This window comes from Candoia aspera, chromosome 5 (assembly GCF_035149785.1).
Source record: "Candoia aspera isolate rCanAsp1 chromosome 5, rCanAsp1.hap2, whole genome shotgun sequence".
NCBI lineage: Eukaryota > Metazoa > Chordata > Lepidosauria > Squamata > Boidae > Candoia > Candoia aspera.
The window spans coordinates 62173683-62190786 of record NC_086157.1 but is presented as its reverse complement, the minus strand read 5'-3'; positions in this window follow the sequence as shown (position 1 = coordinate 62190786).

Sequence of the window (17104 nt, the reverse complement as noted above, 5' to 3'; positions counted from 1 at the left end):
GCTGGCTGGCTAAATAAATAATTGTTATTATTTCTGATATCTGATTTTTGAAAACAGGCAATGCTTATCATTTAAGGTGACTTTATTGTGGGGAAAAATCTATAGCAGCTAGATGACTAATACAGCAGCTGTTAATTACCAGAATATACAGTGACTCTTCTACATAGAACTTCCTAACTTAAATGTTTCAGCATAGGAACAGATCAGATTTTCAGAGCTCTACAGTTCTATTTCTCTTCATTGTAAGGAAGTTATACAATCATTACAGCTTGCTTAAGCACTTCCTTGATTAATATTTGTACACTGAAATGGCTGGGGTTCATTATCTGTTGGATAGAAATTAGTAAAGGGAAAAAGGGAACCAACAATAGAAAAGTTGCTATATTCCCTGGTTGGCTAGGGATTGCCCAAATTTTAGTTAAATTTTAGTTAAGCTACCTGATACCCATTTTGTATCACTGTCTAACTCTGACTTGGTTTTAAATTAAAAACAAGACCCTTGTAGGAAGAGACATGAAAGGTTAACACCATTTCCTTTTTATGAATTAACTTCACAGGTATGAAAATTAGAAGCAGGAGAGTGAAATTGCTTCATTCATTAGGCAGATAATTTGTGCTGTAGGCAGATAATTTTGATGCAAATTAGGAGTTCTAGTGGGGAAAATGGGCAGTGGATTCCTCTACTGGCTCCACCCTTCATCCCTAGTACCCATGTAATTAATTTCTGAAAAGAGTTGTAGGAATGGTTCTCCATGCAGTTGGGGACCCAAATCATGCAGAGTACCTGATTAGGTGAGAGTATGCAGGTCTGATGTGATTGTGCAACTACTTCCAGGCCCACTGCTGATCGTGATGCAATCTAGGCTTCCAAGTGTGCTTAATTTTCCCCCAATGCAGTGCCTAAAACATTCAGAAATCTGGTGACCACTGCAATAACATACTATCAACCAGTAAGAACCTCAAGAACTGATCCACAATGTTTCAGAAACATGGAATTTCTGGGGCATTTGAGGGGGAGGGGAATGAAGATGATTGCGATAGGTGGGAGCACAGGTGGGATATTGCAGTTGGCCCAGCTGTCTAAGTAGATAGGCTCCTCTTTTGAATATGAAGCAACCTAATATGAAGCATAGGGATGCGGTGGCACTGTGGGTTAAACCGCTGAACTGCTGAGCTTGCCGATCGGAAGGTCGGCGGTTCGAATCTGCATGACAGGGTGAGCTCCCGTTGCTAGTCCAGCTCCTGCCAACCTAGCAGTTCGAAAACATGCCAATGTGAGTAGATTAATAGGTACCGCTTCAGCGGGCAGGTACCAGCGTTCTGTGACTGTCATGCTGGCCACATGACCATGGAAGTGTCTATGGACAAACGCCGGCTCTTCGGCTTTGAAACGGAGATGAGCACCGCCCCCTAGAGTCGGACACGACTGGACTTAATGTTAAGGGAAACCTTTACCTTTACTAATATGAAGCATATGGGTGCTGCATAGTTTTGTGCCTTTTTCACAGTATATTCTGAGTCTACACTGCCGTTTCTTAATGAAGTGATCATTGTTTTATGTTTTGTAATATCACATTTGTGGCACATTTTGGTTTTCTTTGTTTTTGTGGATGATATCCTGGAATCTTAGGATGGGATAGTGATTAAGAAATACTTTTTACTGGAAAAAATAGATTTCAGAACTTTTCATATCTTTATTTTCACATGACTGTATTGTTCTTTAATTTTTCAGGACATATTTATTGGAAATCCCCCCCAGTCATTTCTAGAAAATTACAGTGCTAATACAAAATGAATATATCCTACTTCCATATCAGATTTCTGAATATTTGGCCATGTCCCTTTTTCCATGTAATCATGGCACAAACATGCATTGTCAACATCCTTTTTATGCCAACTCCCTGTAATATTACCTATATCGCATCCCTAGCCCATGACTGATATAGGTTTAAGATATCCTGTGCTCTACCAATGTTAAAACAATATTTTCCTCTTACTCCAATACCATCCAAAAGCAGCCTCAAGGGACTGTATGTAAATCTCTTAGTCTTTGTTAATGGGTTTCAACCAGATGCAGTAGAAGTCGGAAACAGATCAGCAATGGGGTTGATTGGCCAATGTTATGCCAGTATAAGTGTCTGCAAGTTCAAGGATGGTGGACAGCACTCTAACTTGGTAGTAGGGAAAGGTTTTTAAATTTGCTAAAAACTATACTGGGTCAACTCTAGCCCATGTATAATCCCCAACTTCTGCTTTCCTTAGGAACCGTGCACTTATTGTGATGTGAGTTTGGTTTTGATAGTTGAATCTGGAGCTTGGCAATGCAGAAGAGGACAGCCTGTTCCCCTCCAGATATTGCTGTACTCTACTCACAGCGGGCCTAGCCAAAATCATCAGCAACAAGGGATGCTGGGAGCTGTAGTTAAGCAAAATCTGGAAGGGCACAGTAGCTCATTTGTATGCTTGGATGATCTTTGGCTGTTGAAAAATGTGCTTTTGTTAGTGGAAATAATTGGGTTGGATTCAATTCTGTAGCTGATTCTGTCACTGGTTTCAGTTTCTAAAAAAAATTGCTCAGGACTGCAGCACGCATGTCATAAGTATACCTGGTTGCTTTGGGTTCTAGTTCTTGAATTATTTTTTGTACTCTGTGTGTGTGTATTAAATTGATTAGGCTGGGGGTACATTCTGAGGGAGTTTTTTTTCAGGAGAATATCAGTTAGAATAGCCTTCCTCAATTTAGCACCTCCCAAATTTATTGGGACCATAACTTCCTGAATGTTTTGCTTCATATGGCTTTCGCCTGAGAACTTTGAAGTTGGGGGGGTGGAATTGTAAACACATCTGGAGACACTACCTTGAGGAAGACAGAAGCACATAATATCTCTGTGCTGATCACATGTAACTGTATTCATTGCAGGCTGCCCATATAGTCACTCTTAAGTGTTTGTAATTGTAACTGATTCATGTCAAACTGATCCATCTTCCTGGATATAAACAGAAGAAATTTTTGGAAAAGGTGTCTAGGTTTCCACTGATCAGGAGGCATGCCCAAGAATCCTGCTGTTATTTCTGCTCCCCCCGCCCCAAAGCAATGTGCAGTATGCGCGTTAAAAGCAGCTGTGGATTTTTGCATCAAGTGGTACTTAAGGGAACATGCTACCTGCCTACATGGATTTAAAAAAAAAAAGAATACTGTATGGTCTTATTAATATAAGACTCCAGGCTCTAAATACAATGTAATCCCATCTTTTAAAAAAAATATCATTTATTTCCAAATAAATGGATGTAATATCGTAAAGAATTACTACATCAGCGGGAACAGTTACAGTTGTTTGTGACATTCTAATTTGCACGTATAATGTCGATTTGTAAAATTCTTCTTAGCAATTCTACACATGCACTTGTGCACATGTACACACACACACACACACACACACACATGCAATGTTAAAATATTTGAATGGTGAAGTGCCAGGCATGATGTTAACATTGTATGTAACCAATGTAACAGTGAATGTAAAAGTTAAACCTTTTCATTCACCTCTTGTTTCAAGCACTGTGATGCTTCAAAGCATGAATTCTTGCCACACTTACCTCTTCAGCAGTAAATGTATTTTACAGTATAAAATGACATCAGGACAAAATCAATAAATCAATAAAAAGAATTAATAAAGTCAATGAAAAGAAACAGAGCAGACACCAGGCACTGCCTCAGGTGCCTTGGCAGAAAACAAGATTTGCATTTCTGATTAGCAAGAAGCAAGGGCAGAAGCAAACTTGGAAAACAGGCAAACTCACCGAGTTGTGCGAAGGAGGGAGATTGCAACCTGGATGCTGTGAGTCAGGCTCACCCTCTGAGAGTGGCTAGAAAGAAGCCTGAGGTCTGGGCGTTGGGAATCCACCCCGTATGGCTGTGCCTTCTGGGAGGGACCTAGTGGCTGAGCTCACAGCCTCATGCTATGAATGCACAGGAGGAGCAGGCAGCCTATATCCAGCTGGCAAGGCAGCAGCACAAGTTAGAGGAAGGTGACACAGGCTTCCAGGCAGAGAAGGAATGCCCGGGAATGCAAACAAGTGAGGAAACGTGCCATGTGCAGAGAGCAGCCTGCTGTCCATGTGGCACCATTAGGCAATTCCCTGGACTGGCTTCCTTCATGTTTAATCCTACAGTAGGTGTCCAGAATCGCAATTTGGCGGGTGGGGGGACTCTATAAATCACTTAAAATCTATCAGTCAATCAATCATCTGTAACACAAGGGTCAAAATAACTCTGGCTTTGACCAAAGAACAAATAGGCAGGCGCAATTAAAGAAGTCACCGGTTCAGCTCTGCAGAGCTCCTTTTCTTCTTTGTAGCCAGTGATGAGATCCAGAGTAGACTAAGCAGTTTCGTATTAGAAAGTTTGGGCAAGGCCTCATCACTCCACTATCAATCGCAAACTTGCAAAAAGGTGGCATTAAAGTTCTATTTCATGGCACAAGACAAGTTTGGCAAAGGATTTTGCAGCTTTCCCTAACCTGATATCCTCCAGGTCTGCTGGAGTTCAGTTCCCAGAATTCCCACCTAGCATGCACAAAGCAGTTCTGAGCTGGGATGAATCCTTTCCTTCTGTTTTTATAAAGGAAATGTCCCACCTTATTTGTCTCTCCTTTAACTTTCTGTCTTGTGAAAAATATTAAACAACTACCCTATCCAGAGTTACCCTGATCAGCTTGGATCATTGGATTCTTGCTGCTATTAATGGCAGGAAATCAAACAACACCATATTAAACCACAAAGAAGCCTGCCACATTTTACCCTAGAATATTCTGAGATTCTAGCCAATGTAGTTAATTTATGATTCAAAATGCTATGAAAATTCTGAACATTGGGTTTATTGAATAAATTGTACTTAAGTTGCCTTGGATAAATATGTCATGTGAACACAGCCACTCTGGTCACTGGTAGTCAGAGGATTATGATCAACTAATCTGTGTGGACCAGATTGCTGGTTCCTGCCCAGTGCATTGCTGGGAGGAAGAGAAAGAGATGAGTATGGGGGTATATATTGAAAAGGATGTGTGAGTATGTATATTTGTATGAAGCAAAACGTTGTTTACCAGGAGGCAAAGAGTTTCATATGAAATACTGATATTTTGCATGGCATCTGGTTTTACACTGTCCAACTGCAATGTTTCTTCTTCAGAAGCATCTCAAAATCATCCTAGCAACACAGTGGGTCTTGCTTCTCCCAGAATGCTGCGGAATTGGGCCTTTTGAGAGCCTGACTGTAAGAACTGTTGCGTGGAAGGCTTTTACCATTTTAAAGACAGGGACTTTTTAAAGTTTAAAGTTTAAAAGGAAGAAAAAGCACTAGCATCCCTACCAGACTCTCTATCTCCTATAATTTTCAAGTAAATCCTCAGCTGACAGCATTGTATGCTAAGCTAATCAATTGCTCGCCCCATTCTATTTGTCAACTTGGCAGCAGTTTTGAACGAGCATGTTCTTATTTTTTTTTAATTTGGTGAAAAAACCTTGAAATCAAATTGCTGGTATTAGTGATTAATTTTAAAGGAAGGCAGCTATCGGCAGTACTGTATTTGGCATGGGCAAAGATGCTTTGCACATGTTCAGTGATACTTTCCAGATACTTACACTTAATATTATAGAGATATTCCTGATGAAATCATGGCACAACTTAAATTAAAAATAGAGAATAGAGAAAGAATCTATTTATGAAGCATTACAGAAGGAACGAAAGCCAAGGCAAGAGTGTTATGTCTAGGGGATCCCTATTTTTGCATATAGTAAATATATTTTATTTGAAAGGAGTGAGTCAGTGCTTAATCCCTAACAGTGGAATGCTGAAACATCATCTGTATGGAAGTTCTGCCATCTCTGTGGAAGCAAGATATGTTTGTGACTGCTTAGGGGCAGAAAAAAAAAGTATTTTCTGCAAATTCAGAGGCACACTTTTTGTTTATTTTGGTGAAAACTAAATACATTCAAACTACTATAAATTTGAAAGAATACTTACACATTTGCTTGTGCATATTTTATGACTTTTGCTTTCTGGACCTGTGCCTTAGATCTTCAGTTATTTGGAAGTTCTTCAGACAGCCAGCAAGAAATAAAGCAGTGCTCACTCTCTTTTACAATCTATACTTTTGCCAGTATTTGGTGACCTTCTAGCAAAGGAAAGAGACACATTTCCAAAAACACTTCTACACACAAGCAGGCCTAGAAGATAGCACCACCAACTTCCGTTCATGACCATAACAACGTTGGACATCCATGGCTGAGGTATGCTCATTCTTTGGCCATTGTAGGATCATTTGCACTGGAGATCTGTCTTGCTGGGACATAGTGGCTTAGTGATTCATGGCATGGTAAACACACCGGTGCAGATTTCAGGGTGCTGAAATCACATGGACTATAAACAAACCTATATTAATTCTGAAATGAGTGAGTCAGCACTCGTGTGAGGTATGGAGGATGAAGGAAAAACACAAACATGCATAGAACTAGTTTTTGCAAACAGGGCAAGCAGAAGCAAATTTGTATATGTGCCTCAAGCATGTAACTTAAATGAAGGCATTTATTGAATCATAAATTAAATCAAATTATTTAAATGCACTTTATACAATTACTCCCAATGGGCATGAATTTTTTTCCTTTTTTCTCAAGAAAATTTTAGTCTCATGCTACTTTTGAAAAGCCCTTGGAAACCTGGATCCCTAGGTTGAACAATGCTTGCCTATTTTTACAAATAACACCACAAGAAGCCTGTGCTCAGTCAACTGAGTAATTGTATTTAATTGTTTATTAGATTTATATCCCAACTTTCCTCCAGGATCTCGAGGAGGTATACATAAACTCCCACCTCCATATTTTCCACAATACCCTGTGGGGTAGTTTGGGCTGAGAGAGAGTGACTGATCCAAAACTACCCAGTGAACTTCCATGGCTGAAGATGAATGTGAACCTGGGTCTTCAAAGCTAAAGACTTCCCTAGATACTGTTATTAGACATATGATCTCAGAAGCAGGAGGAAATTCCAAATAGCTAGCAGTATTGAATGGAAAAAAATAGAGGACCAATGTATATCATAAGAAACAGGCAGATTAATGTTGTGGTAGCACTAATAAATGAATGATTAATTATCACTTACCAGTATCCTAACTAGTATACACCTTTGTGTTTCATAGACTTAAATTCCATGTTGGTTTTACATACATGTTCAGAATATGTCTATATCAAAAATTTGATGAGCTGGAGTAGAATTATACATCTTACCTTACATTCTGTCTCTACACATTTATTCAAAGACCAGCATTACACAACTGTTTAATGTGTAAACTCTTCATTGGTCATGGGCAAGGGTAAATGTGTGAAGATCAAATTAACCCCCTCCTACAACCTGGCACCTCCAAATATATAGAATTCTGTTTAGCTATTCATGGAGTTAAAATTGTCATACCCCTGAAGGCATCAGAACGGGGAAGACCGGTTTATATAACATGTTCGGTGTCTGACGGGTTTGATACAATGCATCTTTCTCAGGATCAGACAGACAAAACCATAGCACACAAAAGCCATCTTGAGAACCAGTTTCCACTATTTTTTTTAATTGGTAACAATGTAAGATTTTAAAAAATGGTTTCTCTGAGAGTTTGACATTTGCAGTTAGATGGCTCTGTAAGCATCATGCAGCTAAAGCAAATAAACAACTTTGGATCCTCTCCTGGGTTAACTGCTACAGAAAGGTTGAAATGTAGTAAAAGCAGGAAACCATTCTAACTGCTCTACCATTCGGTGATTAACTATTTACCTACCTGCAAAGTAATACTTCTTCTGAAGTCAGTGTGTTGACATTATTGTGACTTGTGTAGTTATAAGTAGGGTCCCCTTAAAGTTAATCAAGGGCTTCAGATAAACTTAGCTGACAATCTCTCATGGCTAGCGGAATGCTGATCTTTTCTTTGAATCCACTTCTCCCTCCTTCTCTTCCAGGTAAGTACAATCCCTCATCTTCCTGCATCTTTGGTGACCTTTATTCATCTAGGAGCATGCAGTGATATTTCATCTAACCCAGAACTGCAACTCTTCAGCAGCCCAAACTACCTAAATCCCATTTGGCTTGCCAGCCATCTTTTCCATCCCTTCATCCCCACCAACGGCCAGCTTCTTAGCCCATTTTAACTTCCTCCAGTGTGAGAGCCCCTCTCTGTGTGAAAACCTTATTTATTTTACTTTCAGTTATTTTCCAACCTTATCAGCTATAAGTACAGCATATATGTCTGGGAGATCATGTTACTCAATGGCAGACAGTATTTATCTGCTTTGTTCTGTCACATAGATAAAAAGAAATGTTGCTCCATGAAAGAAGAATCCAAAATCCATAGATGAATATTAATTTTCTGAGCACTAACTAAAACTTCACAAGTAGTATACAAGTTTTTGAGTTTTTCAGAATGTTTTTTGGAAGTGGTTATAAAAACTGGGGTTGGCAAAAATTAAGACAGGCCAAAAATTAGGACAGTGGGTTCAACCAGGAGGTCTGTAGTTCAAAATCAGTCTCAAGGTGCAGGTTGTGGATTTAATAATTAGATTATGCCATCAGAGACAAACTAAGCCAAAGGTATATTTATATAAGCAGTAACACTTTGGGAAATGTGTATGGATTATCACACTAGTATCTAACAAATCAGAGCACATACCTCTGTTTGAAAAGATGCTGCCTTCAGCAGTTATTGTTGGGAAACTGTTTATATGAGGGATCCATGCACATGTTTATATGGAAATGACTGTCTCATAGTTATTTCAAGAAGCAATGCTACCAAGTCAGCCACAGTTATGCACAAGGAAATCTCTGTAAATGGTTTTTCAGAATTACTGTGATCAGTTGGAAGCTGGGTCACTTTGTTCTGGATTACAGCCATTGCAAATGTACTTTGTGTGAAGACATTTTCAAACCATGACACCTAGAACTGGCTCTTCAAACATCTCTTTGATCATTCAGTTAATCATTTAGGGTTCTTCCTGATAGAGGTATTTGTTTGTTTGTTTTTAGTACAAGAAATACTGCCTGGTTGTCTCTATGTATGTAAGTCACATGGAAGGAATGCATTCTTGAAGCTCCAGTTTCAAATCTCACATCAGCCATGAATTTATTGAGTGTTCTTAGACATGCTTCTCAGATATATCTCTCAGGCTACTGAACTACTGAAAGTATGCAAACTTCTTTCATTATGTATGTAAAACATATTATGAACACAAGTTCTGTGTTAAGAGAAATCACATTCTTTCAGCAGATCAGTAATTATGCCTGTGTTTCAAAGGAAGCTATGAATAACAATACACACACATGCACAGATACACACAGAGATCAGTCTTTGCAGAAACAAAACAAATATCTACCAAAATATGTGTTAATCTTAGAATAAACACAGATCAATCACACCTAATACACTGACGAGAAATATTTAAAAGACACTCCCTGTGGTTGTTTAAACTAAGCCACTGCTAAATAATATTAACACAAATGCAAGAAACCCAGCTGCTCTAAACCAGGAATTTAAAATCCTGTTTTCTTTTTACTTCAAGGCCACATTAGCTATGGGGAAGCAAATAAAAATCACATGCCTGCAAAGGCCTGTAACTGGAGGGGCAAGGAGGTACCCCCAGCATTTTATCCTCCCCCATTTTAAATTGTCTTTACAAGGACCAGGTAGGGTTCCCAGTGAGAGATCTGCATTCCCAAATAATGCTGATCTCTCTTTCTCTCTCTCTCCACCCTGAACAAAACACCTTGATTCATTTTCTCTTTCTCAAACACATCCACACCATTTACAGTCATATATCCCCATCACTCACATGATTCAGTGCACACCAGGGAGGGGAAACACTGCTGACTTCTGTGCATTCTGGAAGCAGCTGATCCATGATTGGCCTGCTTCACTTGGTCCTTGTTTGCTCAGCAAAGACCTAAGAAAACAGCTCTCTGAAATTGCCAGCACCTTGAAGCACTGATTCCCTAGGCAGCCAGCTTTCCTGAGGAGTACATGGATGTAATGGCCTGTGAGAATAACTAGGAGGAAGAGCTGCAGCCTAGACAATGGTCTGACAAGAGATATCTCTGCCCACAGAAGGAAGGGGAGAAAGCGTCTCTGAAGGGATCCTCCCTTGTTCTTTGGAAAGTAAAGGCAAGGGAGGGGAGACGTGCTTTCAGACTTGCAAGATTCTGTTATGGTGGCCTTACAATAAAGGTAGTGTTAGTGCTCATGGTTTTGGTTTCTTGTCTGGACTGCCTCAGAAGACTGACAGTGGAGGATTGAATGAAGCTTAGGGGAGTCATTTCTCCTCAGTGAGAAGCAAGTTGGGTTGGGACACCTGGCAAACTCAAGCTGACTTTGCCTTGCTCTAATTATAATAGGAACACAAAGCAAGGGTTTGGAAGAACATCAGGAAGCCAATCCAGTCGGATAAACAAGTATATGCATGTGCCTTCATAGGAAAACATACACTGTATGTAAACTCCTAAGGAAAAATAAAAAGTAAAAGTCTCCTTTCTACTGAACCCCACTTCTGGTGGCTTCACGGACAGTGCAGAAAGATGCAGAATTACTCTTTACTACAAACAGCAGTTGTTATGATTTTGTAGTCTGGAACTATGAAACCCCCAATTATTTTAAAACTATTTTCTCTTTTTTGGGAGCTTTCTTTAAGAACAATTGGCACTTATGGTTCACTCATTCAAATGATTTAATGGTAAAATAAATGTAATATATATTTTAAAAGAATTAGAAAATATTCTTGGAAAATAAACTGGAACAAAGATGTCATTAAATATTAGTTATCTGGGGATAATAAGGAATGTTTTAAAGTTATAACTTCGACTGATATGAAGATCTGTGGCTGGATCTTTAATACTTTTTAAAGATATAAAAGTAAGCAGTTGGTAAATAGAGAATGAAATGGATTGTGATCAGGTCCCTGGGAAAGGGGTTGACACTTTCTCTCCATGTTATTTCCATCATTTAAATTTGCTGTTACCTGCAGGAGAAAAAAACTTGTATCTCTAACCATCCCATTGGCTATGCTTGGTGGAGATTATGGGATGGGAAGTCCGATGCATTTGGAGCACTAACTGGAGAGGCAGAAGAGACAGAATGTAAAACCCTTCCCTAGATACAACCCTGTGGAGAATCTTCCTCTGACCATCAAGATCTCCCATATTCTTTTTAGTGCAGCCTGATCATACACAAAAATTAAAGTACTGAATGTTATAGCTCATTCAGCAAGAAAGGAGCCATGAGAATGGAATCTAATCTCTCTAACTACATCTATAATTATGGCTGCAATTCAAACCTGTATCTCACATTGAGCAGAGTAATAAGACCAGCCTGATAGTATACCGTACAATGGTAGATCAGATACTCTGCAGAACAATGAACAAAGCACAATGCCTGTACTTATGCTGGAATAAGCAGGTCTTTTATGTCATAAGAGCATTGTTCTCACAGGAACAAATATTTTTAAGTCACAGTGCTTTGGTAAGTTCCTGTACTCAACAAAATGCTCACATTCCATGAAATGGGACTGGCTGGATGAGGATAAGTGTTTGCAACCACATGCTAATTCTAGGAGGTGGAATATTACTCTTCTCCAATCTGTTGTCTTCAGATATGTTGAAATACCACTCCCATCATTCCCAATTTACAGTTCAAAGATTGTACTAGCATAACACTTCTTCTTCAAAATGCCTAAACACATGTAACTCACCCTCCAAAATATCAACTCTAAAAAGAGAGAGAAAGAAACAGCAAAAATAGGTGTCTTGAACTTTAAAGAAAATTCCAAAATGAGTTGTACCAATAGATTTACCAAGCTAGCCATAACATCACAATATAATCTGAAAGAAGTATTCTATTCTGGTTCACTGATTATGGAAAAAGGATATCTGAAATACAAATGCTGGAAAGCAGCAACTTTTGTTTTATTGCTTACCACGTATAGTGGTGTGAACAAGCATTCAAAATTATTCAGATTTCTTGAGTGGTTTGTCCAGGAGAGAAAGAAAAGTATTTACAACAGAACAATATGTGTAGTTGATACTATTTATTTTTTATTTTTCATTTATTTATCAAATTTGTATAGCCACCCATCTCACAGAAAAGTGACTCTGGGCAGCATACAACACTTAATTAAAAAATCAATAAATATATAAAACATTATTAAAAAGTATAAAAAACACAAAAACAGGAGAGGATGATATTAGGCACAGTAAGGTTATAGCCACTATAGTGGCAGAGCAACTAAGTGAACAATATATCCTAACGAAAAGCTTTATAATATGGCAGCCAAAGTTAATGAGACCTACAGCAACAGTTGTACTGATATTGACAGTCACATGAAATAAGTTGGCAGGCACCTGCACTGAATAGGTGATACCATCCCATTAAATCAGGGTTGAAATATGGAATGCTGACCTTACATCTCTGAATGATACATTGTAGTGTACTACAGTCCTTCCCAATTTGCTATCCTCCACGTATGTTGTACCATCATCCCCATTCCTTTGGCTATGCTAATTGAGAATGATGGGACCTGAAATCTAAAGATCTGAAAATTACTAGGTTGGGGAATACTGAGTTACAATACTGAAAGTACTGAAGAATAGATACAGACATCCTCCTGTGTTATCAAGGAGATATTGGCCAATTTGAGACTTTCCTATCCAGAAGAGAGTACAGAGTGAACTCCATCAAGGTTAAGTCATAATACTGAATAAACTTTCTGGCTGGGCTAGTATAATAGAAAACATATTTGTCAATTATTTCAATAAATAAGTTAGCTAAAACTGAAAGGCAATCTCCCACATGTATTGCTCTCTTCCAGAGCAATACTCCGTGCCTCACTTAAATTGCTTTCCATCTGGGAGCTAGCAGAAAAGCAAACCGGCACAGATTTTGATGACCCCACTGCCAATTCAAATATCTTCTCAATGTCATTAAGCATCAGGAAAACTATCCACCAATGATTGCTTTGGCGGGGAGGGGAGGTGTCTTTGAATCAGTGTTGACTCCTGGTCATGTCCCTGCAGTTTTCTTGGGAAGATTTCAGAAGTGGTTTGCCATTGCTTCCTTCCTAGGGCTGAAAGAGAATGACTGGCCCAAGGTCACCCAGCTGGCTTTATGCCTAAGGCGGGACTAGAACTCACAGTCTCCCAGTTTCTAGCCTGATGCCTTATCCACTGGCTCTCCAACAATGATAGCACTGTTGTAACTGGAAAGAGTTTTGAGAGATAGCTAGACCTACACATTTAGCCATCTGTCAGAACCAGCCTTCTTTTTACCACCACCTTTCCCAGTCTTAGGATCAGTAGGATAGGAAAGGTAGCAGATGAAGGGGGAGAGGAGGGTGTTTTCTTGCTAGGTCTCCAATTTGATCCCCAGCTCAGATATTTGGATCATTAGCCCATATAGCTAGCAGCCTGAACAAAAGCTGATTGTGTGTGTGTGTGTGTGTGTGTGTACTTGAGCTAGTTCTTCCTTTTCTACTTCATTGTGCTACACCCCTCACTACAAGTCAGCTGCTATTTGGTTTTATTTTGAGCACAAAATAAAACTTTCCAGAAGTGCTAAACCTGTAGATTGTTCTTACATGAGTTTAGTGCCCCTCTGGAAGAGCAGTAAACCCATATCAAAAACAGCATGAAAAATAGCTAAGAGATGTGGTGGTAGGGGTTGTACATGTTAGCTTTCTCTCTGCCACTTTACCTGTTGGATGCTGTTCGGGCTGTTTTTAAACATGGACTTATCAAACTTCCAGAAGATCACTAAACCTGAGTTCAGAAGCAGTCTCAACAGCAACTGAAAGGCATGAAGGAGTTGCACTATGAAATGGCAGCAAGAGGCTGACTCCCTCTTTCTCAATTCACTATGCAGCCCCACCATCATTACAGGTCAGTTGCTATTTCAGCTGGTTCTCTTTTCCAAACAGTCGCAAAGATCTGACAATAGGAGAGTCCTGTGTGAAAAAGCTAGACTCCTGTTGCCCAAGGCATAATGGCCTTGGAAGACAGTGTAAGGGGTGATGTAGGAATTCCATTGGTTAGGGAGTAGCCACAGTATCTAAAAACCAGCCAACCAACCCTAGATTCCCAGTAATTTCAACCACACTACATCTAAGATAGAAATAATTGAGCTCAGTTTTCCAACACTCTGAGCCTATAGGAATATAGAGGTCAAGAGCTGCTTTCAAACTTGCAGGGAATCTTCATGTGGAAGGGCCATATAATCTGTTCATGGCCTTTATAGGAAGTGCCAGATCATTCCTTCTCAGTCTGATTATTATAACCAAGAAATCTATCCCAACTCATCTGAACAGCCTCAGTTTGGGAAGACTGATATATTTGCGTTCAGTAAAGACTGATGTTCAATGGACATAATTTTGCACAAGCAGAAGACCTGAATTCTACTTGCCTAGATCTGCCCACCCAAAACTGAAGGCTAAAGTACATGTGATATGCCCTGCAGATTTTTCCAATTTGGTGACTTTTATTGGATTTTAATTCCTATAGTCCTCAGATAGCATAAAATTTAGAAGCATATCTGGTATGTGTATATAATATATGTGATTTGCCATGAAACTTTTCTGGGTGAGGACCAATATTTCCCATCAGCTTAATAGATCACTATGGAAAAATAAGGAAGTTACCAATTTTAATTAAATCTGAAATGATGCTGGCTTTGGAAAAAAAATTAAAAAATGATTCACTGTTGTCATAATTTGGCTAGTTGCCACTAAATCACTACAGCAGTTTTTTCTTCAGGGAAAAAAACTCCAGAAATTGGGGAAATATGCAGACTTGTGACTGATATTCTGAAATGGTAGAAACTAGATTTTACCAAGAATATAATTTTCTTGTTCTTAATAATGATCATATGGAAAAATAAATTACATTTGTTGATGGAAATGACTCATTTGGTTTAGAACAAAATTCTGAAAGTCAAAGATAAGGCTGTATCGTATGAAAATTAAGAAGAGTCTTTGAGAAAAGAGGTCGGTCAGTCCACAATTTCATTTTGCACAATGGCTAATTAGATACTGATGTAGGAAGTACATATGAAGGCCACATAAGAACAAGAAATGGTTGGCACATTTTTCCACAGATTTTTTTTTGTTCATAATAGCTGTGTAAGGCAAGACAGATATTCCTTAGTAGAGGTGGAATTATGTCTGTTAAACATATGGTAATGCTTCTGATGTAAGTCTTACTGTTTTCTTTTGTAGGAGAATGGCCAAGGTATCACAAATATTGACCAAGCTTCCAAGATAAAACTGGACATTTGCATGTTTATAAGGTTTCGAAGTGTGTGTATTTATTTATTTATTTATTTATTTATTACATTTAGCTACCGCCCATCTCCCTTCAAAGGGGAGTCTGGGTGGTTTACAACAACGATAAAAGCATTAAAATACCATAAATATAAATAAATAAATAAATAAATAAATAAATAAATAAATAAATAAATAAATAAATAAAGTATATATGACTTCCCAAATTTCATGGGCTTTTTTGAACAATCAAGGCAATGCAGTGATGCTAAAAGTTGGCAGTTCATTTCCTGGTCCAATAAAAATGCAGATATCATTGGTAGTTCATCACCTGGGGAGGAGCTACATCTGATCATCTACATTGTGAAAGACATGGGATTGACAAAAAATATGAAGAACTGTATTTTTATTTTTCCCATAAGAATGAGAAACAAGCAAGGCTTTCTTGTTGTGTGTTTTTGTGGTATAGTAAACTGCAATGCCTAAGCAACTGTTTGGAGAAATCCAGGTCAACTCTGCTATAATGTCATAAGTAACGTCAGCCTAAACATGATTTATTATTATGAAGATGCACTTAGTTAAACCTCAGCAAAACTATTGTGCTAGATGTGCAACATTCCTTAAAAAACAGGCTTTTGGAATTCATGCAGTTGGATGAAACTTTGGGTGCCAAATATCTCAACTAGAGGTTTGCATGATTTGAATAAATAATGAATTCTAAGTTGAATTATGCTGATTCAGGCAGATTCAGGATATTTTAATTCATTCAGTCATGCAAACATTTATATACCATCCACTTCAGAAGACAGTTTACAATACCTACAAATGCAAAGGTCTTGCAATAAGTATGGGAGTGATTCAGTGAAAATACGTGACTATAAATACTGAGGTGTTCCCCTCCCCGCCAAGCTTCCTATATAAAGAAAATGCTAGGAGGAAGAGAACAGGATTATCATTTTGTGATTGACAGATCTAGCTTCTAGCTGTGGAACAGCTTTACCATGGCTCTGCTTTGAATTTCAGCTTGCAATGTTATGGGGAGAGATGTACTGTCAGCAGGTGGCTGTCAGGCTCCTTTTGCTCGCCTGCCATTTAAACCAAAAGGGAGTAAAGGTGGTTTTATAAGTAACTTAGCACACAGACATAACTTCTATACTTTGAAAACCTTTGAGTAGTTGAATAATCTGTCAATTCAAAATCCAGATGTACCAAGTCCTTCTGATGCAGCCATATCTAGTTACTCCTGAAAAACCATTGGTAAAAAACAGTCTTTCATTGCAGTTTATTAATTTGCAGCAGCCTTGTATGCTGAAAAGTCTCTATGTTCTTCTTCCACTCTTCAGTCCAGGAAGGAGGAGTGGTTTTTCCTTTTCTTCTTTCTGAAGGACACCCTTATCAATAATTTCCAAAATCTGGATGGGTCCTCTTAGTTTTGTGTTTTGATTTACTAACTACTCCAGTGAAGTGAGAAAAAGACCCATACTCATTACAGCATTTGAAGGAGAAGAAGGATTCTTGGTATTCAGCAAGGCTGATCCTCATGATCGCTGAGTACCCCGGCCCCTGATCTTTCTACCTTCCTTCTTCAGAAGAAGCTATGCCAATTTCTATGGCGTCCAGGCCAGCAGATAAGGATAAGTATACTTTTATGCTAATTCCTATTTTTTTTCCATAAGCCAATAAACCTCTCCGTAAACTTTTCTGAAGTTTATATTGAACAGTTCCCTTTCCCTTAGGAATGTTCTCAGTTTTATGTTTAGGTCACCTATACTCTTCG